The following is a 25,662-nucleotide window of genomic DNA, read 5'->3' as shown; positions in this document are numbered from 1 at the left end:
GAAGGAAGGAAGGAAGGAAGGAAGGAAGGAAGGAAGGAAGGAAGGAAAGAAGGGAGGAGGGAGGAGGGAGGAGGGAGGAGGGGTGAGGGGCGACGGGCGAGGAGTGAGGGGTGAGGGGGAAGGGGCGAGGGGGAAGGGGTGAGGGGGAGCGGGAGGGAGGGATAAGTAGCTAATGCACGTGGGGCTTAATACCTAGGTGATGGGATAACAGGTGCAGCAAACCACCACAGCATCTATGTAACAAACCTACACATTCGGCACATGTACCCCAGAACTTTAAAAACAATTAGGAAGAAAGGAAGAAGGGGCAAAGGAGGGAGGGAAGGAAGGAAATGAGGGAAGGAGGGAAGGAGAGAGGGAGGGAGGGAGAATGCATAGATAGTTAAATGGTGGATGGGAAAGTGAACGATTAAGTTGTTTATTCATCTTTGGAAAGATTAGCTAGAAATTCCCCTAATGATAGACAAATGAAGATCACTAAACCACATCAGAGAACATGATTAACCACACCTCTCTGGCTAACAAACACCTGTGTGACAAAAAGGTATCTGTAAAAACACCCTTACTGACATGTTCCATTCCATATTGTTCAGTGGTTTCAGAAACACTCCTGAGGAAAAACGGATATGATCCATCTGATGCAATACGGCTGAAAATAAACAAAAAGTTAACTAAGAGGGTAAGTTTTCTGGTGGAGCAAATCTGAATAGGTTCTATGATCACTGACACAGATGACAAGGTTGAAATGAAGAGACTGCAGTCCCTCTTCTCAAATTCGCCTTGTAGAAAGTTTGTTGTGGCTGCTTTAGAAATTGTAAAAAAATATGCTTGATTAGAATAAAAGTTACACACACAGGGGAGTTTTTATATAAGAAATACGATGAATATCTAGTAAAGGGGAATCAGTTTTCTACTCCGCATCCAAATAACGGAACACTATATGGCTATTTAAAATATTAGATTTTAGAAGCACATTTAGAGCAATAAGAAATATTCATGGCCGGGCGCAGTGGCTCAAGCCTGTAATCCCAGCACTTTGAGAGGCCGAGGCGGGTGGATCACGAGGTCAAGAGATCGAGACCAACTGGCCAACATGGTGAAACCCCCTATCTATTAAAATACAAAAATCAGCTGGGCGTTTGGCGCGCTCCTGTAGTCCCAGCTACTCGGGAGGCTGAGGCGGAAGAATCGCTTTAACCCAGGAGGTGGAGGTTGCAGTGAGCTGAGATTACGCCACTGCGCTCCAGCCTGGTGACAGAGCAAGGCTCTGTCTCAAAAAAAAAAAAAAAAAAAAAAAAAATTCATGCTGCCTTAAGACAAAGCAGGTTACAGTGATTCCAAATATGTATATACACACAGAGAAAGAAGGCTAGAAAGTGTTAGCAATAGTTATCTACGGATATTGGCATCACAGCTGAATTTTGAACTTCGTTTTATCCTTTTTCTATATATACACGTAAATATATACTATATACATGTACATATATAAATGTTAAATTCTTGGTTAATTAAAAGCTTGCATGCACATGTGTGCTCAAAGGCAAAAAATATGGACAGACAGATCGAGTTTCACTGTCTGCCTAAGGAAACACCTTTCCATTGGACCTAAATTCCCCAAAAAATGTGCCACTTTTCACCTGGCAGCCGTTCTGAAGTCATAATACCTAGAGAGAGTGAATCTATCCTCATAAATCTAACTTTTCATCTCATCCTCTAAATCTGGTGACAGAAATTGGATTTCTGTCAAATTTGTCTCTCTTCCTTTTGGGACACTGTGGATGTCAATGCTTCTCACTCACATCACCACTCAATGTGTATCTACCTGTGTGAGAAGGTTTCCCTAGCGTGAGCTGTGGGTACACCTTTGTAACTCAGTTGCCAGCTCTGTGTTTTCCTGGCTATCATACCGGGTTCTTTCTCTAAACAACAGAAAGCCTTCAACAAGGAAAGTCTGCCTGTTGCGGGGTGGCGGGGCTAGAGCGGGGATACCAGGCAGTAGGGGGACTTGGGAAGGGTAACATTAGCAGAAATACCTAATATAGGTGATGGGGGGATGGATGCAGTAAACCACCACAGCATGTGTATACCTATGTAATAATCCTGCATGATCTGCATATGTACCCCGGAACTTACAGTATAATAATAATAATAATAATAATAATAATAAAAGAACAGAATATTGAGTTGTGGGACAAAATTAAAAAAAAAAAAAAAAAGTAAGTAAAGACCCCAAAGAAGCATGAACATGATGCGTTCTCTCTTTCATGTTACATTCAACTGAGCGGTACGTAGGGAAGAGGTGTATCTTTGAGCATGATTCAGTTTAGCTTAATAAATACCTGCTGAATATCTCTTTTGTGCAAAGTGATGCAATGGACTTAGCCACATGTTTCAATCTCACACAAAGGAGGGCGTTCTTCAAAACTCCATCTTTTATTGAGAAACAGTAAATCATCTCCCCGATATGAGTTCAGATATAATGAACCCCAACCGAGCATGTACCCCCAGCCAAGTCAGTAGCATAGACATGAGCTCTGTTTCATGACAGTTACTAAAGATCCTTCGTTCACTACCGGTTAATATTTAAGCAGGATCTAAAAGAACGCTCAGTCCTCAATAAATGGGGATGCTGTTGTCACAGGAACTCTCAGATGGAGTTGGTAAAAGGAGATTGCCACCGACTGCTCTGCAGAACTGACTCAGAGTCGATTTTAAATGCTATACAGAGTAACTTTTGGCAGCAGAACACTTGCATGAAAAAAATATGAGAAACAGAATGCACAGGGCTGGGTGAACAGCAAATAACATGGTCGTGGGAAGGCACTCAGCATGTAAATGACACCTAGGGGTTCCCTTCCAACAGTTGACTTTCAAAATTCAAACCCAATACATGTGCTTGTCTGTTACTAGGTAAGTGGTGCGTATACACCATGGAATACTATGCAGCCATAAAAAGGAATGAGATCATGTCCTTTGTAGGGACATGGATGCAGCTGGAAGCCATCATCCTCAGCAAAACAACACAGGAGCAGAAAACCAAACACCACGTGTTCTCACTCATGAGTGGGAGCTGAACAATGAAAACACAGGGACACAGGGAGGGGAACATCACACAGTGGGGTCTGTACGGGGGTTGCGGGGAGGAAGAGGATCAGGATAAAGGGATAATGCATGTGCCGCTTAATACGTAGGTGATGGGTCAATCGGTGCAGCAAATCTCCACGAGCCTACACGTTCGGCACATGTATTCTAGAGCTTAAAAAAAATCAACACTTCTATCTTACAAAGATAAGATGGAGTTCAGAGAAAATTAAAGTTTGGTGAAGGGAACCAACTCTTGGGGAGGGCAAAATTTCAGCACCATGGGAAGCACCATCTCTTTACATGCGGAAGCACCATCTCTCTCACACACACACACACACACACACACACACACACACACACACACACTGCTACTTTCCCTGCCTGCCCTCAGGTCATCAGAGGCATAGAACCCAGGGTGTCCTAAAAACCTGGGCGGAAGCACCATCTCTCACTCACACACACACACACACACACACACACTGCTACTTTCCCTGCCTGCCTTCAAGTCATCAGAGGCATAGAACCCAGGGTGTCCTAAAAACCTGGGTGTGAGCCTCAAAGTCAGGCAAATGTTTCTGACCCAAAGAGTCATGTGGAGAAAACAAGCAGATCTTGCCCACAGGAGAGGTCCTGGATCTGAAAGTTATGGAGGAAGAATGCATACAGGAGCAGAACTGAGCCCCTGAAGAAAGGACTCCCCACTCTCACCCAGCCCCCAGCACGGTGCCTGAGACAGCTTTGAATGAGTTGAATGAATGAATGAAGAACGCTCACAGAGGACAGAAGGCGATTCTGAGGAGTTGACTGGGGAAAAGGAAACCACTTCTGCAAATGAATTCTGATCACTATCAAGATCTTTTTTTTCTTTTTCTCACAGGAAAGATAGCAGAAGCTGAGATACCATCTCAGAGTACTTATCTGGCCATTAGCCACTTCAAGTCAAATAAATAGTTCAAGGTCAAAATTACTTAATCACTCAGGGTCTCTGACTCCCCATCTGTGGAGTTCTAAGATGTTTGTTCTGCAAAGCAGGTGGACAAGAAAGCTTGGTCTTCCCTGTGAAGAGGTGGGCCCCTGAACACCCTAGAATGCCTCACCTTAGCTCCTAACCAAGGAATCCCAACAGGTAATCACAGAAAATGAAAGAGAGAGCAGGCTTATTTTTTCACGATGTCACTATTTTTTTTTTCTAAACTAGCAAATCATTATAAAGGATCCTTAACCTTTTGAAAGTTAAAATATTTTTAAAAGAATGAGGAAGGGGCCAGGTGCAGCGGTTCTCACCTGTAATTCCTGCATATTGGAAGGCCGGGGCAGGAGAATCACTTGAGCCTAAGTGATGGAGATCAGCCTGGGCAACATGGTAAGACCCCTCCATCTTTACAAAAAATACAAAAAGTAGCTGGGCGTGGTGGTTCACATCTGTGGTTCACATCTCTGGTCTCGGCTGCTCGGGAGGCAGAGATGAGGGGCTCACCTGAGCCTGGGAGGTTGAGGCTGCAGTGAGCCATGGTTATACTGCTGTACTCCAGCCTTGCTGACAGAGTGAGACCCTGTCTCAAAAAATAAAAACAAATAAAAATAAAATCATGAGGAAGGACCATTAAATACAGCAAATTTCTCGCCACTGTGCAAAAACACTTTAAAAATGTTCTGCCAATGACTGCTCAGAGCACCCCAAGAGGGACATGTTATTATTACCCCTATTTCCAGATAGAAAAGCTCAGGCCCATAACTCCAAGTTGTTCAGGTAGAAACAGTGTTGAGTAGCAAAGCTGAGGCTGTAACCAGGATACTCTACTGAATGTTTTTCTCCTCTTCTAAAATTCGACGTCATTTTTTGAATAATGAAATCAAATGGAGAATGCCCCCAAGCTCCTTTGGGAGATTTCTTCTTGACCCATGCTCCAAATAAATCCACAGGCTTTCCGGCAGCCAATTATTCTGCTTAAAGATTGCCAGTGTTCCCTGGGATTAGAGAAGATGGGAGCGTGGGTGAAAAAGGATATTTGCAGTTGAGGGATTCTGACCAGAGGTGGGGCTAGGTCCGGTGGCTCACACATATCATCCCAGCAGTTTGGGAGGCCAAGGCGGGAGGACTGTATGAGCCCAGGAATTTGAGACTCATCTGGGAAACACAGTGAGACCCTATGTCTACAAATAATTAAAATAGTAGCTGGGCGTGGTGGTGCGTGTCAGTGGTCAGCTACTTGGGAAGCTGAGGCTGGAAGATGACCTGAGTCCCAGAGGTTCAGGCTGTGGTGAGCTGTGACTGTGCCAATGCACTCCAGCCTGGATGAGAAAGCAAGACCCTATCTCAAAAACCAAAACCAAAATCAAAACTGGACCAAAGGCGGGATGAAGGCAAGAAGTGACACACAGTTGAAAGAAATAAATGTAAACAGCCTATGTAGAAACACATGTTTCAAACATGAGGGACCTTCTGAGTCTCCATAAATGTCTGTGACTGCAGCTAATAAGGCATGTTCCATCTTGCCATGAAAATATCTGCTTATGGCCAGGCACAGTGGCTCATGCCTGCAATCCCCGCACTTCGGGAGTCTGAAGTGGGCAGATCACCTGAGGTCATGAGTTCGAGACCAGCGTGACCAACATGGAGAAACCCCGTCTCTCCTAAAAATACAAAATTAACCGGGCGTGGTGGTGCATGCCTGTAATCCCAGCTACTCAGGAGGCTGAGGTAGGAGAATTGCTTGAACCCATGAGGCGGAAGTTGCAGTGAGCCGAGATCACTCCGTTGCACTCCAGCCTGGGCAACAAGAGTGAAACTCCATGTCAAAATAAATAAATAAATAAATAACTTATGAGTGTGTCTTATCCATTACAGCATGACCTTCCTGAGAACAGTGATTGGGTGAATTTGTCCAGTGGGAGTGCTATGGGCTACGCCCTGTGACAAGCACTTCCCATGGCACCCATGAGATTTGGGCTATTGGGTTCAAGAGCATCATCTGGCAGCTATGTAAGGTAGACCGTGCTGGTTGCTAACCAAGCTGACATCCCCAGGGTGTTCTCTCTTCCTGACTCAGATCCAGTTCTATTTGAATGGTTATTCTCTGTGAGCTCAGAGAATATCGTCCCTTCCTCAGGGATCATTCTGATTAATCTAAGCACAGCTTATCTTTCCATCCCTGTTGCCAGAGGTTGGTTTAGGCAAAGGCATGGGATACAAACCTGGTCAAGGAGATGAAGAGAAGGTTTCCTAAGGGCTGCTAGGAACGGTTTTCCCTCTGATTTGAAAGGGAAGAGACAAGCATCTTTGCTGTCTTTGTAAGGATGAAAAAGCTATCGAACGCAGAGTGCTTCAAATGCACTGGCAGCCAGGCGCAGTGGCTCACACCTGTAATCCCAGCACTTTGGGAGACCGAGGTAGGTGGATCATCTGATGTCAGGAGTTTAAGACCAGCCTGGCCAACATGGTGAGACCCCGTGTCTACTAAAAATACAAAAAAACTTAGCCGGATGTGGTGGCACATGCCTGTAATCCCAGCTACTACTTGGGAGGGTGATGCAGGAGGACTGCTTGAACCCAGGAGGCAGACACTGCAGCGAGCCAAGATCATGCCACTGCGCCCCAGCCTGGGTGACAGAGTGAGACTCCATCTCGGGAAAAAAAAAAAAAAAAAAAAGCACAGGCAATAGTAACTGACCAACAAATCATGAATTGTTTAAGTTTCTCACTGCTTCACACAACCACCTCTGAATCAGGTATTACCATAATCCTCATTATACAGACACAGACACCAAGGCTCAGAGCCATATGGTTGAAAAGAGTTGAAGCTTTACCTCCAAACTCACATTAACTACTCACCATGTGGCTATAATCCCTCCTTTCTGGAAACCCCAGCCACTCATGCAGGATCTGGATAAACTGGAGCTAGGAGGATGTTTGTTTAAATGAACATAACTCCAGGGCTCAATTAAAAGGACAAGGGCTCTCAGGTAACCAAGCTTAGCTGCAGGTAGATGGAATGTACCAGTGATGCAAAGAGAGGCTCACAGCCACTTACTTTCTTCTTTGGGTATCCCATTAACCCTGGGATTCCTGCTATTGATAGATACCTTCTTTCCCATTTAGCTCAACTTTTATTTAAAAGTCAGTTTAAAAAAAAAAAATCAGCCAACCTCACATGAAGCTAGGAACCCAGTGTTCAACCTCATAAGAAGCTCTTTGTAATGGTTATTTTAAGAATCACCTTCAGTAGAAAACCAGCTGTTCCCATTTAAGAGCAACAGGGGGCAGCAGAGAGCAACAAACCGCTTGGTCCCTACAATATTGAAAAGGGGAAGGGGAAGAAAAGCAACCACCTTCATCTTCAGCCCAGAAGCATGCAAGTGTAAAAAACATCTCAACATGTGTAGGCAAATTCACATTTCCAGGCGTCTGGCAGAGAAACATGAGAACAGAGACCTGAACTCCGGAATGTTTTACCGATCATTTCAGCACCCAGGGGACCAGCCTAGCCAGTCTTGGGGGAACCGTGTCCAGTGAGAGATGATTTCCGATGAGCTGAAAGGAGGAGACGCTTTTAACCTGAACCAACTCACCTTGTTAAATGCTCATTTTGTTTCAGATTTAAATGAGTCCCAGGAACAGCTTTCATGAGTCTGCTAAAGTGTATCTGAAAGATGCCCTAGGAGAAATTCTTGGTCTATTTTTAAATACCCAGGGCAAAGGGACACCATGCTCCACATTCATTTAAAATCCAGTTTTATTAGACCAATCAACCTCACACGAGTCTGGTAAGTAAATAAAATTCTCCTCTCAGGAGGCTTCAGGTCACAACAAGCGTTCTTCTAGGATTTACATTTGTGCTTCTGAGTATCTCCAAATGCGGACAATGTCTCTGATTTTCTCTCCGCGTATTTTGAAATCAACAGATTGATATTAAACAGGAAAATAAGCAGCTTTTTCACATGCACGTATCAGAGGGCACTGAAAACGTGGCACCAGCCTGCGCAATTGGCTGGTTATCAAAAAGTCTGTTTCAAACTCTCAACAACAGTTTCCCCAAAAATGCGGCATTCCTTTAATCACATTTCTCTTGCTTTTCGTATTTAATAAATTATTCATTGAGAGGAGAGTAAATCTTTTAAAAAATATATCCCTGTTCATAAACTAGTCATTTCCAACTCAGCCCAAGTCGGTGCTATGTGTCGTTTGATTTAAAGACTCTCTTTATTTTTCCTTTGCAGTAAATGTCCCTGTCTTAATTATACATTCATTGTAAGTTTGTTCAATCAATAATTGCCTGCCCCTCCAGACTTGAGGCTCCCTGAGGATCACACCTGTTTTGCTGGCAACAGCACACAGGCCAATGCTTGGTACACAACAGGAGCTCTGGTGAATCTACCAAGTGGTACCCGTGGGTCAACAGAGGATTCACACACTGCTGACCTGAGGTGAGGGCTGGAACCCTGCAGGCCAGAGACACCCAGGCTCTCTGACTCATGTGAAGCAGGAAACAGTGGTATCAACCACCTTTACCTACCCATGATCCACACAAGGTCAACACTGCTTATTCTGTGGGATCAAGGAGGAAATCATGGATCAATTAGCCAGGCATGGTGGCACACACCTGTGCTCCCAGCTACTCAGGAGGCCAAAGCAGGACGCTGACTTGAGCGCAGGAGGTCAAGGATGCAGTGAACCATGTTTATGCTGCCACACTCCAGCCTGGGCAACGGAGCAAGACCCTATCTCAAAAAATAAATAAAATAATAAGAAAAAAAGGACTTTTATTTTTATTTTTTAGTTTGAGACAGAGCCTCACTCTGTCTCCCAGGCTGGTGTGCAGTGGTGTGATCTTGGCTCACTGCAACCTCTGCCTCCCCGGCACCAAAGAAAGATTGGGATGGGAAATCCTGAACCTGCCTCTCCTTGCCTCTCCCTGTCAAGTATACCCCAAGGTAGATGTATAGCCCATATGGCTCCCTTCAAGATATCCTCTTCATATGAGAAAACAGACACCTCTCTCTTTCCTTAAGAGCATTACTGGACTTAAATTCACTCTCAGAACTTAAAAGGATTGTTACATGGTTGTAAGCCTCAATCACAAATGGTTTAAGAATGCAGAACAGGGTTTAAAAAGTCAATCCAAGACATATGAGCATTCTAAGTTAATTCTCAATAGACTAGACACTTAGTATTTTAATTCTCAATCGACTAGACAGTGTTTTGTACTGGAAGGAAGTCTTTAAAAATTACAAGAAAAATGCTTTTTCTTTTTTTCTTGAGATAGGGTCTTGCTCTGTTGCCCAGGCTGAGGTGCAGTGATAACAATTACAGCTCCAGCTAGCCTGCAAGTGCTGGGCTCAAGCCATCCACCCGTGTCAGCCTTTTGAGTAGCTAGGACCACAGGTGTGTGCCATCACATCTGGCTAATTTATGTAACTTTTTGTAGAGACAGGGTCTCCCTGTGTTGTCCAGGCTGATCTTGAACTCTTGAGCTCAACTGATCCTCCTGCCTTAGCCTCCCAAAGTTCTGGGGATTAGACGCATGACCCGCCATACTCAGGCAGAGAATACCATTTTAAAGGAACTTTTACATCCAGGAGTGGTGGCTCATTATGGGAGGCTGAGACAGGTGGATCACTTGAGACCAGCCTGGTCAACTCAGCGAGTTGTAGAGACCTCACCTCTACAAACAATTTAGAAAGTTAGCCAGGGGTGGTAGCACACGCCTGTGCTCCCAGCTACTCAGGAGGCTGAGGCAGGAAGATCAGTTGAGCCCAGGAGATCAAAGCTGCAGTGAACCATGTTCATGCCGCCACACTCCAGCCTGGGCAACAGAGCAAGATCCTATCTTAAAAAATAAATAAAAAATAAGAAAAAAAGGACTTTTATTTTTATTTATTTATTTTTTAGTTTGAGACAGAGTCTCACTTTGTCTCCCAGGCTAGAGTACAGTGGTGCGATCTCTGCTCACTGCAACCTCTACCTCCCCGGTTCAAGTGGTTCTCCTGCCTCAGCCTCCTGAGTAGCTGGGATTACAGGCGCATGCCACCATGCCCAGCTATTTTTCGTATTTTTAGCAGAGATGAGGTTTTACCATGTTGGCCAGGCTGGTCTCAAACTCCTGACCTCAAGTGATCTGTCTCCCTCAGCTCCCAAAGTGGTGGATTACAGGCGTCGGCCACCGCAACCAGCCAGACCAAAAGAACTTTCACACTAGTTCATTAAATATATACTACAAGCTTATATAATAAAGGCTATCTGTGGAAGGATAAATCATGATCTGGGATTCTGTGATAAATGACATGTTTACAGCTTACCACATTAACATGATTCACCATGTATAGTTTTCAGACAGATTCTTACAGCCATGAAAATAAACTACTTCTAAGACAGCAAAGAACTTAAAGACATGGAAAAGCCAGGACGACAACAGACTAGTCAAAGTACAATAGAAGCGATACATGTTCTGGATCATCAAATAAAAACACTGATGGCTACCACTGGTGGTCCTCTTGCTACCTGCTGGGTGTTGCTGCAAGCACCATGGCCTGCTTGTCTCAGCATCCTCACAGCAATCTTATGAGAGAGGTAAAAATGCAGCAGCACCTCCAGGAGAAGTCAGTGATCATCAGAGAGGTTAAGTAACTTGCCCAAGGTCACACAGCTAGGTGGAAAATAGCGGAGTTAGGACTGGCTCTTGAGCAGGCATGCCCAAAGTTTTGGCTTCCCTGGACCACACTGGAAGAAGAAGAACTGTCTTGCGTCACACATAAAATACACTAATACTGACGATAGCTGATGAGCTGAAAAAAAAATTTACAAAATCCTCCTAAGGCTTTAAGAAAATTATGAATTTGTGCTGGGCCACATTCAACACCATCCTGGGCTACCTGCAGCCTGGCTTTGGGGCATGGGTTGGAGAAGCTTACTCTAGAGACTTGCTCTTTACCAACACGGCATACTAGAAACTCTATTTAACAATATTAATAGCAATGACAACAACCCTTTATTTCCACGATTTGTGACGTGCAAACCATTTCCTTACACATTACACCACATGTTCAAGGTGTGGGACTGAGAAAGGACACAGCAGCTCTTACCCTCCCCTGAAAGATGAGGAACCTAAAGATTAGAAAAAGATGAGCAGGATCAAGGCACCCCAGATGACTGGTGTGTTATCAACAAAATGTACCATCTCAGATTCAGCTATGTCTAGCCTGGGATTAAAGTTCTCTCCATTGTACTGAGACATCACTCATTCCCTGGTGGCTGCATTGCATGGCAGCATGAGAGCAGCTCTGCCAACATCTACTCCTTGGATATTGCTATCACATCACACACACTCCCAAAAGGCAGGGCTGGGAGGCAGAGGTGGGAAGTCACTTGAGGCTAGGAAGTTGAGGCTGCAGTGAACTATGATTGCACCACGGGACTCCAGCCTGGGTAGCAGAGCAAGACCCAAAGCTCTCCCCGACTAAAAAATAAAAAGGCAAGGTTGGCGTGAGACCGCGGGGAACACTGCATGGGTACTTGTTGACCTACGCAACGCGACGTAGTTAAAAAGTATAGATAACTTCAAGGGCAAAGTTCCATGGAAACCATCATCTTGAGGAGGTTAGAGGGCACACCCCAATTCCAAGAAGGATAGTGGTGGCTATGGGTGATTTTCTTTCTTTTTCCCTTCCTGGTTCTCTGCAATGAAGCAGTATCACTTCTCTAATTTGAATCATAATAAACAGGCATGCCCCAAACTGTGCCTTTCAATAGTCATATAATTAGTATAAACCATGTTGACCTTTTAAAGACGTGATTTGTTTTTTAACACCTATAGCAATAAATGCGCCACATGCGAGCTCATACCTGGCCAAGCTGCCATGTCAACTGCAACATCATGGTGTCTGCCCACCTCTGAAATGTCAGCAGGGAACTGTGGCAGGGTCTGACATGCGATATGGTACAAGAGGCTGGACTTCTGTGTCTAGAAGCTGTCTAACTCTGGAGGGTATTTAAAGTCGTCATCCCCATTTCATGTTCTCCAGTAAACGACACCAGAGAGGACTACCAATCTAGGCTTACCAGGCTGTGAATGAAACTAAATTCACTGAGCACTTCATCTGGACTCTCAAGCAGGCTAGGCGCTGGCTGCCAAGCTCCAGGGATCACAATCCCCTGGATTCTAGCATTGCTGTTTATCTCATTCAAGGCATTACTGAGCAATGAACTTGACCATCAACTTGCATGTTCCCACCTTGAGCCAAAATTTTGAAGCCCACTGATTGAGCTCCAGCTGTTTCTGCTCCCACTTCTGGTCTCATGGCTTTGCTTTTTGTACCTTTACCAAGAACCCTTTAGATGACCCCATCTGTCCCATTCCATCAACATTAACGAGCTTCACAATAAGCTTGTCTATCTACCTGCCTATCTACAGTGGATTCTGTGTCTTTGAAGCAGTATTCACAGAAGAAAAGTTGTGTTCTTCCTTACATATAATAAAAAAAAATTGTATAGATTTCCCAGGTGAAGAGTCCTAAGGCTCTTAAAAGGCAAGGCTGGGAGACAGAGGTGAGAGCATCCCTTGAGGCTAGGAGATCAAGACTGCAGTGAGCTATGATCATACCGCTGTCCTCCAGCCTGGATGACAGAACAAGACCCAAACTAAAAAAAGCAAAACAGGTAAGGTTGATGCAAGAGCTCAGGCAAACACTGCATGGGCATTTGCTGACCTACCAAAGGCCATGCAGTTAAAAAGTATATGTAACTTGGCCAGGTGTGGTGGCTCACGCCTGTAATCCCAGCACTTTGAGAGTCCAGGTAGGTGGATCACCTGAGGTCAGGAGTTCGAGACCAGCCTGGCCAAGATGGTGAAACCCTATCTCTACAAAAGATACAAAAAAAATTACTCGGGCGTGGTGGCGGGCACCTGTAATTCCAGCTACTCAGGAGGCTGAGGCACAAGAATCACTTGAGCCCAGGAGGTGGAGGCTGCAGTAAGGCGAGATCGTGCCATTGCACTCCAGCTTGGGTGACAAGAGTGAAACTCGGTCTCAAAAAAAATTAAGTATATGTAACTTATAAGCCTCCGTCTTGTCTACTATAAAATGGGACTGATAGTCAAATGTACCTGCCTCATTAGGTTGTCATGAGCATTAAATGAGACAGTGCACAATACATAATCTGCACGGTGCCTGGCAGGCACAGAATAAACGGGGGTTATTATTGTATGTTTTTGTTTGAGATAGCTGCAGTTAATTCTGTTAATTTTTTATCCATGACATGGGGATGGATTACAAGTTCCCCAAGTTCCTTCTGGGGCCATGATTTAATCATTTTAAGGAGAGAGGAACTACATTTAAAATAGCAACAGATTATTCAACCCTAGTTGAATGGACTGGATTAATACCACAAAATCTCGATTTATGTCCTGATTAAACGTGTGTGTGTATGTGTAACAAGAATTACATCTTTGTTCAATGGTGTAAATCTTATGATTTACTTATCACATCTCAGAAACAGCAAAATGTGTTCTATTACTACAAGGTACACATTATATTTTCGAAAGCAGTACTTTATTCTCATGGCGTATAGGAATGTAAGATTCACAAGACATGGCATTTTCTCTACATTGTTCTCTGCTATTTCTGTAGTGCTCGTCACAGCACCTAGTACACAGAGTATCAATTGATATTTGTCAAACAGATGAGCAAACGAATATTTCTCTATTTATTTTGCACCTCCCCAGAAAGCTAGATGAAATGTGGGGATCTTACTTCTCAAAGCTCATCAAAGTTTATGCATCTATACTGACATTACAAAGCATTCATTTTAAATTCAACCTTTTAATTTCACCTCCCTGCTTACTACCTGAGTGACCTCGTTCAAGTCACATCACTTCTACAAATTTCATTCTCTGCATCTGATAAATGGGAGCAGTGGAAGCAGGGATATTCTTTATTATTGACTATGCAGCTTCTCTAGTAAAAGAACCCCCGCTCTGTTCTGGGGTTTCCGTTCCATGTTTTCAGGGTAGCCACTGAAAAAGATTTTCTCCATGACCAGATTCCAGTCACACCCTTCTTTTACTTTTTAATTATGTTTTTTTAGAGACAGCATCTTGCTGTGTTGCCCAGGCTGGTCTCGAACTCCTGGCCTCAAGCAATCCTCCCACCTCAGCCTTTCGAGTCACTGAAATTACAGATATGAATAGCATACTTCAGACTCATCTGAATCCTCTCCCCGGTGAGGCCGGACGCTTGAGCTTCTGTGCCACCTCTGCATTGCACAGTTTGAGCAAGAACCTGTTAGTCAGTTTAGCCAGAATCCTCCCTTACCTCTGCTGTCTCCATCCACTGACTCTCACTCTGCTTCATGGCTATAAATCATCACCTTTGCTTGCTGTGTTCAGAATTGAGCCCAATCTCTCTCCCCTGCTGCACAACCCCATTGCACCTATCATGACAGTCCTTTGTGAATAAAGTATTTGTTACTGTTTTCTTTTTTTTTTAATTGAGATGGAGTCTTGTTCTGTCGCCCAGGTTAAAGTGCAGCAGCACCATCTAGGCTCACTGCAACCTCCGCCTCCCGGATTGAAGCAACTCTCCTGCCTCGGCCTCCCAAGTAGCTGGGATTATAGCTGCCTGCCACCATGCCTGGCTAATTTTTGTATTTTTAGTAGAGACGGGGTTTCACCATGTTGGCCAGGCTGGTTTTGAACTTCTGACCTCATGATCCACCCACCTCGGCTTCCCAAAGTGCTAGGATTACAAAGGTGAGCCACCGCGCCTGACCTTTCTTACTGTCTTTAACAAGCATCATGGTTAATTTTGTCCTTAACAGGACCCCCATCCTCCAGCTAAAGCCAGGCCATTTCCAATCATTCTAGAACATATCTGCACACGATATATATGCAGAGCTATAAGGGGGTGAAATGCTTGACATGGAATTACTAACTAGTCACAGGTAAACATGGTTACTACATTCAGAAAGTCAGCACAACTGTGCAAGAAACAGAGAGGGAGAGAGAGAAAGAATCTTGACTACATTGATGGGAGCTCCTGGATCATGCTGTGCCTGAAGCCAGTGCCCATAACGTGCCACCTCCAGTCCCACCACCAATTCCTATCTTATTTAACCTTGCTGAATTGAGTCTCTATCACCTGCAATTAAAAGAGCCCTAGCAAATAAAAAAATATATACCTTTCATGATTTTACTTCAAAACATTCCAGCAATGTAAAAATAATTAGTGGGAACACTTAATATAAAAACTCTATTAAAAATTTACATATTTATGATAAAATAGGAATCCAAGAAGATTATGCATTCTATTTTCTGTAATAGCCTTTAACATATTTGTGCACCAAAAATTTGTTATTTCAGTTCTGAAAGTGAAGTATATTACATTTTAAAGCAAACATGGTAGAAATGCTTACACCAATTCAACATGATACACATATTTTGGGCTAAGCAGCTGCTTCTATTAACATACTCTTGAAAACAATAATAATAGTCATGGTGAACTTCCTTGGTTTTTGAGTCCCCAAATGCCACATCAGATTGAACTAACTGAAAGTTAAGACATGCTAGTGTCTACGATCTCTCTGGGGCCCATGACCAATCCCAGATATGAGAGAGAACTCTATTGGGTTGGTGTAGAAAGATTTGGCAAAAACCGCCATTCTATTTGCACCAACCTAAAACCGGCTCATTGGAGTCATTTTTTTCTTAACCATGCATCCTGTGAAGTTCACCTCAGCCCTGGGCTCGACTGGAGTAGATGATATTAAGGGATGAAGGCTGAGTTGTCAACTGTGGCCAACCCTCACTAGATATTAAGGTTTGTAACTAATTCTGAGAATTCACAACACTGGTAAAGAAACTCATTAGATGCAACTTCTGACTCCTCGTAGCTAGTCACAAAATGTGACTGAGATATGTCCATAAATATGTAGGCTTTCACAAAAGAATATCATTGTTTTTTTTTGTTTGTTTTTGTTTTGTTTGTTTTTGTTTTTGTTTTTGTTTTTTAATAGAGATGGGATTTCACCATGTTGGCCAGGATGGTCTTGATCTCCTGACCTCGTGATCCACCCAACTCGGCCTCCCAAAGTGCTGGGATTACAGGCATGAGCCACCTCGCCTGGCCAAGTATCATAGATTTTTACGGTTTTACAGAGGTATAGTGTACATAGAGAACACTGCACATATTTAACGTAGACAATTTGATGAGCTTGGGCATATGCAGATGCCTGTGAAACCATCCCCGCAATCACAGGAACAGACACATCTTTCATGTCCAAAAGTTTCCCTTTGTTTGGTAAGTGGAGTGGGGTAGACGGTGTTTAAGAACATTTAACATGAGATCGTAACATGGAGGTGGTAAAGAACACTTAACAAAGGGAAAACTTCACAAATTTTAAGTCCATAATACAGATCCCTGAACCTAAGGGAGATGCAAATCAAAACCAAAATGAAACACCACCCCATACCTGTTACAATACCTATTACCAAAAAATGGAAAATTAAAAAAAAAAAAAACAAGTATTGGCCTGGATGTGGAAAAACTGGAACCCTGTGTCATTGCTTACTGGAATATAGATGGTGTAGCCACTATGGAAAGCAGTATAAAGGTTAATCAAAAAAACATTTTTTAATGGAATTGCCAGATGATGCAGCTATCTTACTTCTGAGCACATATACAAAGAAATGAAATCATGAGAGCAAAGAAGTATCTGTAATCCTATGTTTACTGCAGCATTAACCACAATAGCCAAGATATGGAAGCAACCTAAGCGTCCACTGACAGGTGAAGGGTGATATGGTTTGGCTGTGTCCCCACCCAAATCTCATCTTAAATTGTAGCTCCCATAACCCCCACATATATTGGGAAGGACCCAGTAGGAGGTAAATGAATCACAGGGGTCGATGTTTTTCCATGCTGTTCTCTGATAGTGAATACGTCTCATGAGATCTGATGATTTTATAAAAGGCAGTTCCCTTGAACAAGCTCTCTTGCCTGCCGCCATGTAAGACATGCCTTTACTGCTCCTTCACCTTTCACCATGATTGTGAGGTCTCTCCAGCCATGTGGAGCTGGGAGTCCATTAAACCTCTTTTTCTTTGTAAATTACCCAGTCTTGGTTATATCTTTATTAGCAAAGCGATAACTGACTAAAACAAATGGATAAAGAAAATGTAGTACATACGTACAATGAAATATCATTCAGCCTTAAAGAAGAAGGAAATCCTGCCATTTGCAACCATATTTATGAACCTGGAGGACATTATTCTGGAGAAATAAGCCAGTCACAGAAGGATAAACACTGCATGATTCTACTTATATGAAGTGTCTGTAATAGCCAAACTCACAGAAGCTGAGGGAAGAATGGTGGTCATCAGGAGCCGGGGAAGGGGGCAATGGGAGGTTGTTCAATTGGCTTTAAAGTTACGCTGTGTAAAATGAATTAGTTCCAGTGATTTACTATACAGCACAGTGCCTATAGTCAATAATACTGTATTATGCCCTTAAAATGTGTTGCTAGATTAGGTTTATCAATATTTTACTGTAGACTAATTTGCAGCTAATTTGGTTATTTAACAAATGAAGCATTAATTTTTAAAAACATTCTAAGTTCAGGAGTACACATGCAGCTTACATAGGTAAACTTACATCACTGGGGTCTGCGGTATAGGTTATTTTGTTACCCAAGTATTAAGCCTAGTACCCATTTTTATTAAAATAAAAGATATTTTGTAAAACTTCTTTTCTGCCCCTGACATGTCAAGGTTACCTTTCCATTTGCTGGTCTGTTTGTTTCATTTTGTTTTTGGAGACAGGGTCTCACTCTGTCACCCAGGCTGGAGCACAGTGGCGCAATCTCAGCTCAGTGCAGCCTCAACCTCCTGGGCTCAAACAATCCTCCCATTCTAGCTTCCTAAGTACTTGCGCCTACAGGCGTGTGCCACCACACCCAGCTAGTTTTGGTATTTTTGTAGAGACGGGGTTTCACCATGTTTCCCAGGCTAGTCTCAAATTCCTCAGCTCAGATAATCTGCCCACCTCAGCCTCCTGAAGCGCTGCAATTACAGGCATGAGCCACCGCTCCCAGTTTCCTTTTAGCATGTATAAAATTTGGCGATCCCCTCCAATTTAGTGACTAGGGCATAGAAAATGCTTGTGAATCAAAATCAAAGGAACAAGATGAAAACCAGAAAAATAATTCAATTTAATGTTGTGCTTCATTCTGAGCATTAGATGAAAAACACTCAATTATATGCCTACTGTCAGAAGATTCTTTGTAAAGAAGTTATTGCAAATGTGTGTGTGTGTGTGTGTGTGTGTGTGTGTGTGTGTGTGTGTGTATGATTTTATTACCTAGGAGCTAACTTCTTGGGGGAAACTAGATAGGAAAAAATAAATTTATTCTGAATGGTAATGATAAAAGGTCAAAATTTTGTAATATAGCATATGATCAAAAATTTCCAGAATTTTTTTTAGAAAAGCTAAACTTCGATTATTCAGAGTTTAACAATGAAAAAAGATAGCCATGAGTTTGCTTCTCCATAGCCAGCGGCTTCTTCAGGCTGACTTGTATCATTCTGTGTTAATTTCTATGACCAGAGTTAATCTAAAGAGTGACTTCTGGTCAGACTTTATTGTCATGGGGTATTTGAGTGTGCCGTAGCAACCATGAAAGTTTGAGCTATGCTTATTCTTATAAATATCCACATTTGATGAACTGTATTCAGCTGTGTTTGCAAAAGGCAGGTATTCTGAAGTGTATGAAATAATGGCTGCACTTACCTGGTTTTTAATGTGCTCAATGCTAAGCGCTAATAACAACACTAATTCTTAGCTCCCGTGCCGTCTTCCCTGAAATTGTTTTTATGATGAATTTAGATACTTTGGGGGAACCATATATAGAATATTTACTTAAAATCTCACCAGGGATGATGGCATATTTTTGTACAACTGCTTCGTTTCTGAAAAGTTTAGTTGTACAATGTTCTTCTATTATCACTAGTTAAATCAAATTTTAAAAATATATATAGTTTTATAAAACAATAGAATAAAAAAAAACATTCTATTGAATTTGAATTACAAAAGTAGATTTTCTTCTACTTAGTTACTTTTTGTTTGGTTGTTCTTTTTGGGTTGTTTGTTGAAAGGGAGTCTCACACTGTCATTCAGGCTGGAGTGCAATGGTGCAATCTCAGCTCACTGCAACCTCTGCCTCCTGGGTTCAAGCAATTGTCCTGCCTCAGCCTCCCAAGTAACTGGGGTTACAGGTATGCACCACCATACCCACATAATTTTTGTATTTCTAGTAGAGATGGGCTTTCACCATGTTGGCCAGGCTGGTCTTGAACTCCTGACCTCAAGTGATCCACCCACCTTGGCCTCCCGAAGTGCTGGGATTACAGGCGCAAGCAACTGCAACCGGCCAATTTTCTTCTAGTTAATTACTTGGGATTATAACCACACCTCATCATTGCACTGAAATTTTCTATAACTTCCTAAAATAACTAAGTTTGAGGATGGTTTATATGACCTTGAAATTCTCCAGAAAGAAGATTCTAGAGGTCCTTTTGAATAAAGAATGCCAAAAATAATCTTCTTTTAAGAGACGGAATCTGCTGCCATGACCTGGGGAAGGCAGGCTTCTGCTTTCTTCACATTAGTAGGGTGGCTCTTCTCTCCCTCTCCGTTTTTTCCTTCTTTCTTCTTTTCATCTCTCCTTCCATCCTCCCCTCCTTCCCTTCCTCTCTCCCTTCCTTCATTGTTTTCTTAACAACTATTTTCATTAAATGCCTACTTTGTTCTAGGCAACAAAGCAATAAACAGAAGAAAAGCTGTCCTGCCCTCCTGTTCCTGGATAAAACTTGAGTGTCGGGCTGCTTATTCTCGTGACCCGATAACAAGATGCAGGGGAACTGGGAAAGAGGGGATTTTATTTCTGTAACCGGGTACAGGGAGAAGGCATGGAAATTATCACCAAACCAACTCAAAATTACAAAGTTTTCCAGAGCTTATTTACCTTCTAAGCTTATGTCCACGTGTAAGTGTGCATTCACCTAAAGGCATAAGTGATTAACTTCGAATGTGTAACTAAGGTCTGAGTCTTCAAGGCCTTCTTCTGGAGCCTCAGTAAATTTACTTAATCTAAATGGGTCCAGGTGCTGGGGTGATTACCCTTAACTTGTCTTCTGCTACATCATGGAGGATTGGGGAGTCCCTTCAGACTCCCAATAAACCTGGTTGTGGAGGCCCGGGGCATTTCTTCCTATCCCCAGTAAAACTTGTTTAATCCCAAACACGTCCTGTTAGGAATTCCTTCATTACCTTGTCATGCCTCAAGGCCCAGGAAAGACCTGGGCAAAACTCTGAGCTTTTGTGACATTCCAGCCTTTGTATAAGGGCACTGGGCCTCTCAGCTTTTAATATTTACCTTAACCACCCACTCAGTGCCGAGACAGTTGTTACAGAAGCCTGTGTTAGTGAGACCTGGCCTGCCACAGCCATGAAAACAAAGCAAGGCTGAAGTCGGCTGATGACAGCAGTTCTGGAGCTGCCAGTGCGCCTGCGCTGGACCACAAGCCAGTCATGTATGAGCTCAGACCCAAAGGGGAAGCAGACGTGTAGGAAAAACAGCCTCAGGATAGGTGCGGTGGCTCACGCCTGTAATCCCAGCACTCTGGGAGGCCTAGGTGTGCGGATCACAAGGTCTACAGATCGAGACCATCCTGGTCAAAATGGTGAAACCCCACCTCTACTAAAAATACAAAACTTAGGTGGGTGTGGTGGCACATGCCTGTAGTCCCAACTACTTGGGAGGCTGAGGCAGGAGAACTGCTTGAACCCGAGAGGCGGAGGTTGCAGTGGACCCAAGATCCCGCCACTGCACTCCAGCCTGGTGACAGAGAGAGACTTTATCTCAAAAACAAACAAACAAACAGCCTCACAGCCATACACAGCCATGTTTCCTTAATGAAACTATTAATGGACAAAAAAATTAATGAAGAGCCTAAAATCAGAAAGATTGCAGGCAATTAAAAAGAACTCTGAGAATAAAAGAAAATTGAGGAAATCTTGGTTATATTGATAGAAAGACTGTGTTTTCCCTGTAAAATGAACATAATAAACCTATTCACACAAAGGCTAGTTGGATACTGTTCAAGTTATTGGCGTTTATGATCATAAATTTACCCCAACTGCTAGAATAATAAATGCACATATGCTTGTGTTAAGTGTCTACAAAGCTTACTCTGAGTTTTCAGTGGGCTGGTGTAATTAAACAGTAACTGTCAATTTCTTAATCCTAAAGCAATCATTTTGCTCTAGGTAATGAGCTTTTTATTTATTTTTTTTCCCATTCTCAGCAAGTAACAGCTCTTCCTCAAATTGGTTTTAATGGATTTAGCCCTCAGCAACCCACCCTTTGCTGACAATCCCTTCTACGGAGAAAGATGTCTCTAGGGAAGCTGAGGCTGTCGCTTCAGGGAAAAGCAAAACTTCTGATGAAACAGAAAATCTCTTTCTCCCAACATATTTCATCAGAATAGTTTGGATATTGTACCTAATATTCAGCTATGTAACACCCACATCACACAGGTAATACAGGTATGGTTACTGATTTATTTCTATCTTATTTTCAATGAAACTTTGAATTCCTATCCAGGTATTTGCTTGTATTTTCAGGGTTTTTTTTTTTTTTCTGCCTCTATTCACTTCTGCTGTTAACAAAATAAAGCTGTATCAGGCACAGAATGTCTCTGAAAAAGTGTTTGGCTTTTAACAGTACAGCTCCGGAACGAAAAACAGAATTAAAAAGCAGTTTAACTTCTGTGTGTAGACTCTTGGCCTGGCTGCACTCTAGGTAAGAATTGAGGAGGTAAGGAGTTCTATTTTTAATGTCCCCTTACAGAAGCGCCATGAATTTAGCAATGCACAAAATTTATGACACAATCTGATAACATGAGGGAGAGGCAAGTTGGCAGTGACTTTTCCATTGCATTTCCCATGAATCTCCGATCACTTGTAAATTGCAGAGCCTGACATTTAAACTGTGCTGTGTTGATAGTTCAGGCACTGCCCTTCCCCCCCCCCCCCCCCCCCCCCCCTCCCCCCCCCCCCCCACCTCACCCCGGACACTGAGAGACCAAGGATGAAGCTCCATTTCATAGTGAAGCGTAATGGCGAGTCAAGGGTCAAATGCGGCCTGTTAAGTCTAAAGCAATTACCTTCTCCTGCAGATAAAGAAAAGCCCGTGTCTCCACCTCTGAGTGGAGGGCAGAGCGAGCAGAGAGACTCTGGGAACCATATGGCCGGTTTCAGCTTGCATCCTTCACTTCGCACCGGGCACCTGGGCAGCGGCCAATGCCTGGCACAGTACACTCGCTGCCATTTTTGTCCAAACACTCATCTATTTTGGGAGACTTCTACCTGCGCTTTCTGCTCGGCTATCCTGAGACTCCAACTTCCGGCATAATGAGTTCCTGCTGTAGAAAATCATACGTTCTATTTCCATTTTTCGAATAATGTATTTAAATGGCATCCATGCTCAACCGTGGACCACTATGGAAGAATACCGAATAACCACCTTACTGCGTGCATTCCCATTTCCCAGCTGCATCTAACTCAGCAGCATTGTATCTGAACAAATGCTTTTTCCCTCCTGATGCCTACATTTTTCAGTAACAGCTGATGCTCTGCAGTCTTAGAAATTGAAATTTTTTTTAATTACTGCTTTCTATTTACCCTCTCAACTGCCACGTCTAAATTATACCTCTTTAAACTACCATTAAAGTCTAGAAGTCAGAAATCTGTCTCCTGCCTAGCACACTTTCCAAATTGTCAGCACTGGGAATCCTTGTTTTGATACTAGCTGGCAGTAACTGCATGAGAGCAACACTAGCCTTCGGACGCAAAACCCAGACCACAAGGACCACTGAGGCTTTAAGTGATTTTAGCTAACTGAGCCTCTGTTTCCTCACGTGTAAAATGGGATATTCATCGAACAGGGTTGTTATATGCATTACAGGAGATGATACAGAGACACTGTCTGGAACTTAGCAGATCTACAGAGGAAGAGGAAGAATTCAAAGCCATGTCTTATAACCACATAATATTATATCTCAATAGATAATAAGAAATAAACATTTAGAGGTTCATGAAAACCAGTGTGGGGGATGAGGATTTGTTTCTGTATCTGCTAACAAACCCCTAATGACTTCTGAGCAAGTTATGGGCATGTCGAACTGATTAATTCATAATGAAACAGAGGGGAGGTGAGTAGAAACAGCAGTGCTATATCGGAAGCTTTGAAATGATCTATGACCATGAAGAAAGCTGGCAAGAGAAGCAACTACCTAAGTTAAGGACACACAACAGCACTGAAACTGTGACCACCAGCCCTATGAAAACAGAGCTCCCCAGTGTTCCAAGACGTCCATGAGAATCATGGGGCCAGGTGCAGTGCCTCCCACCTGTAATCCCAGCACTTTGGGAGGCCTAGATGCGAGGATTGCTTGAAACCAGCCTTGGCAACACAGCAAGTTCTTGTCTCTATCGAAAAAAAAAATTAGGTGGGCATGGTGGCACACACCTGTAGTCTCAGCTACTCTGGAGGATGAGGTGGGAGGATCACTTGAGCCCAGGAGGTCAAGGCTGCAGTGAGCCATGACCACACCATGCACTCCAGCCTGGGTGACAGAGCAAGACCCTGTCTCAAGATAAGGAAAAAAAGAAAGAAAACAAAACAAATCTATATAAAAATGATCACGTAGGGAGGGTTTTATTTTAATTTTAATTACAGATACTGGGTCTTACTCAAGAACTGTTGATTCATGTTCTCCAGGTCTTGAGGCCTGAAATTTTTCTACGTCCAAGTTAGTGTGTGTGTGCAATTAAAATACAAGGTCAGGTGTGGAAATCACTGATGGAAAACAAGACCGGGGCATATTATTCAAAAGCATACACACACAAGACCTGCTGAAAACTGTGTGTATTTTGCCTACCTGAAAACAAAGTGTAGAAATGAATTTGCTCACTCCTTAGCCCACGGAGAGTACTACTTCATCAAGTATCCCCCCAAAGATAAATTTAATGAAATTATTCACAAATTCTAAGTCATTCTGTGGAGGTAGGATGGATGGTACAGAAAGCTACGAGCAGACATTTTGCACTCATGCTTGCATTTGGAATCCTCCAGATGTCTTCATTTAGAGAGAGCCACTGTAGCTAATGTTACAGTCATGGAGGACAGTTATAGATATGGGATAACCCTGGAGCTGAAGATTTTTAAATAACGTATAGGTTAACTCTTCCAACCCCTTTCATAATGCAGGAATAGGCTCTATAATATCCTAGACAGAGAGATAATCATGTAGCTGGAATACCTTCAGCGGTAATGAGCATGTTATTAATGGGTAGTATTGATCAAAGGGGGAACGTATTGTACTCTCATACGATATACATAATATGTAGGGAAATGCACCAGGATATATAAAATAATACATGAGAGGGTTAGAGGTTATAGGATTTGTAAAGACATCATGTGGTTAAATATGCTTGGACATATTAGATGTGTTATGCTTACAGAAATAAAAGATAATAAATTCGTGAATTCTGGAGAGAGAAATCTTGGCCAGTAAACGATATAAAGACAGACAAGTTAAGGACGAGGAGGCTGTTAAGCATCTACGTCCCAGTGACCACCTAATGGAATGAATCAAAGACACAGTTGGAGTCCACCCAAGAGGGAACAAGACAGCAGCTAAACAGACAATGTACACTCTGTGCTACTGGTTGCCCTGGTGACTGGACCCCACTCCTCATGCTAATGGCATTATAATGAATACAACTGCTTGAAAATACAATAAATGGTAAGCTTGATAACAGAGTAAAAGATCGTCTTGAGAGCTGCCTTGTGGAGAGGACCTAGGATGGAATTTTGGTGGTGGTTGTCAGAGAATGATATGATCAGTGAGGAAGCTATTAGGTAAAAAATATAAGGGTGTCTGTGTGTGTCAGAGAAGGAGAAGAGACACTAATGATGGATAATGCTTGAGACAAGTAATGTGTCTGCCATTTCTCTTCCTGACATGCTCCAGACTGGAAAACCTACATTAAGTGTTAATGAACCCATATTGATTTCCCTGTTCCCCTCACCATGAGGAAGGTAGCCTGGCCTGGGAGACTCAACTGCAACTCAGTGTCTTAGCAAGTTGGCAGGTCACGTGGTGATCATGGCAGCCTCTGCCTTGAGACTTTACTTTTCCTCTTGCTGCTCCAAAGTCATCAGGCTCATCAAGATGATACAGGATGCTGTGATGGTTAGCCTATGTGTTAACTTGTCTAGGTGGTGGTGCCCAGTTGTTGGCTCAAACATTTGTCTAGATGTTTCTGTGAAAGTACTTTGCAGATGTGGTTAACATCTAATATCACAGCTGACTGTACGTCAGGGAATTTTCTTTAAAAATATGGATGGGGTTTACTGAATCCGTTGAAGTTCTTCAGAGCAAAGACAGGTTTTCCGGAGAAGGAATTGTGCCTTAAGACTGTAACACAGAAATTCTGCCTGAGTTTCCAGCCAGCTGGCCTACA

At 42.9% G+C, this 25,662-nt stretch overlaps 1 protein-coding gene and 1 long non-coding RNA gene across 2 annotated transcripts in view; both read right to left on the bottom strand.

Annotated features, from left to right (window-relative positions):
• The window catches only part of LOC116536192, a 20,076-nt gene extending 3,209 nt beyond the window's left edge, over positions 1-16,867 (bottom strand). The window contains exons 1-2 of the long non-coding RNA XR_004262523.1: positions 16,223-16,867; positions 8,144-8,149 (exon numbers count right to left, since the gene is read on the bottom strand). This is a non-coding gene — a long non-coding RNA (uncharacterized LOC116536192). The remainder of the gene's footprint in view (positions 1-8,143; positions 8,150-16,222) is intronic.
• The window catches only part of RBFOX1 (RNA binding fox-1 homolog 1), a 2,532,432-nt gene that overhangs the window by 1,662,951 nt on the left and 843,819 nt on the right, over positions 1-25,662 (bottom strand).

Source organism: Sapajus apella, unplaced genomic scaffold (genome assembly GCF_009761245.1).
Source record: "Sapajus apella isolate SASKATOON/1434 unplaced genomic scaffold, GSC_monkey_1.0 scaffold99, whole genome shotgun sequence".
NCBI classification, from domain to species: domain Eukaryota; kingdom Metazoa; phylum Chordata; class Mammalia; order Primates; family Cebidae; genus Sapajus; species Sapajus apella.
The sequence above is the reverse complement of the archived record's forward strand: the minus strand, read 5'-3'. Positions and strand labels throughout refer to the sequence as shown.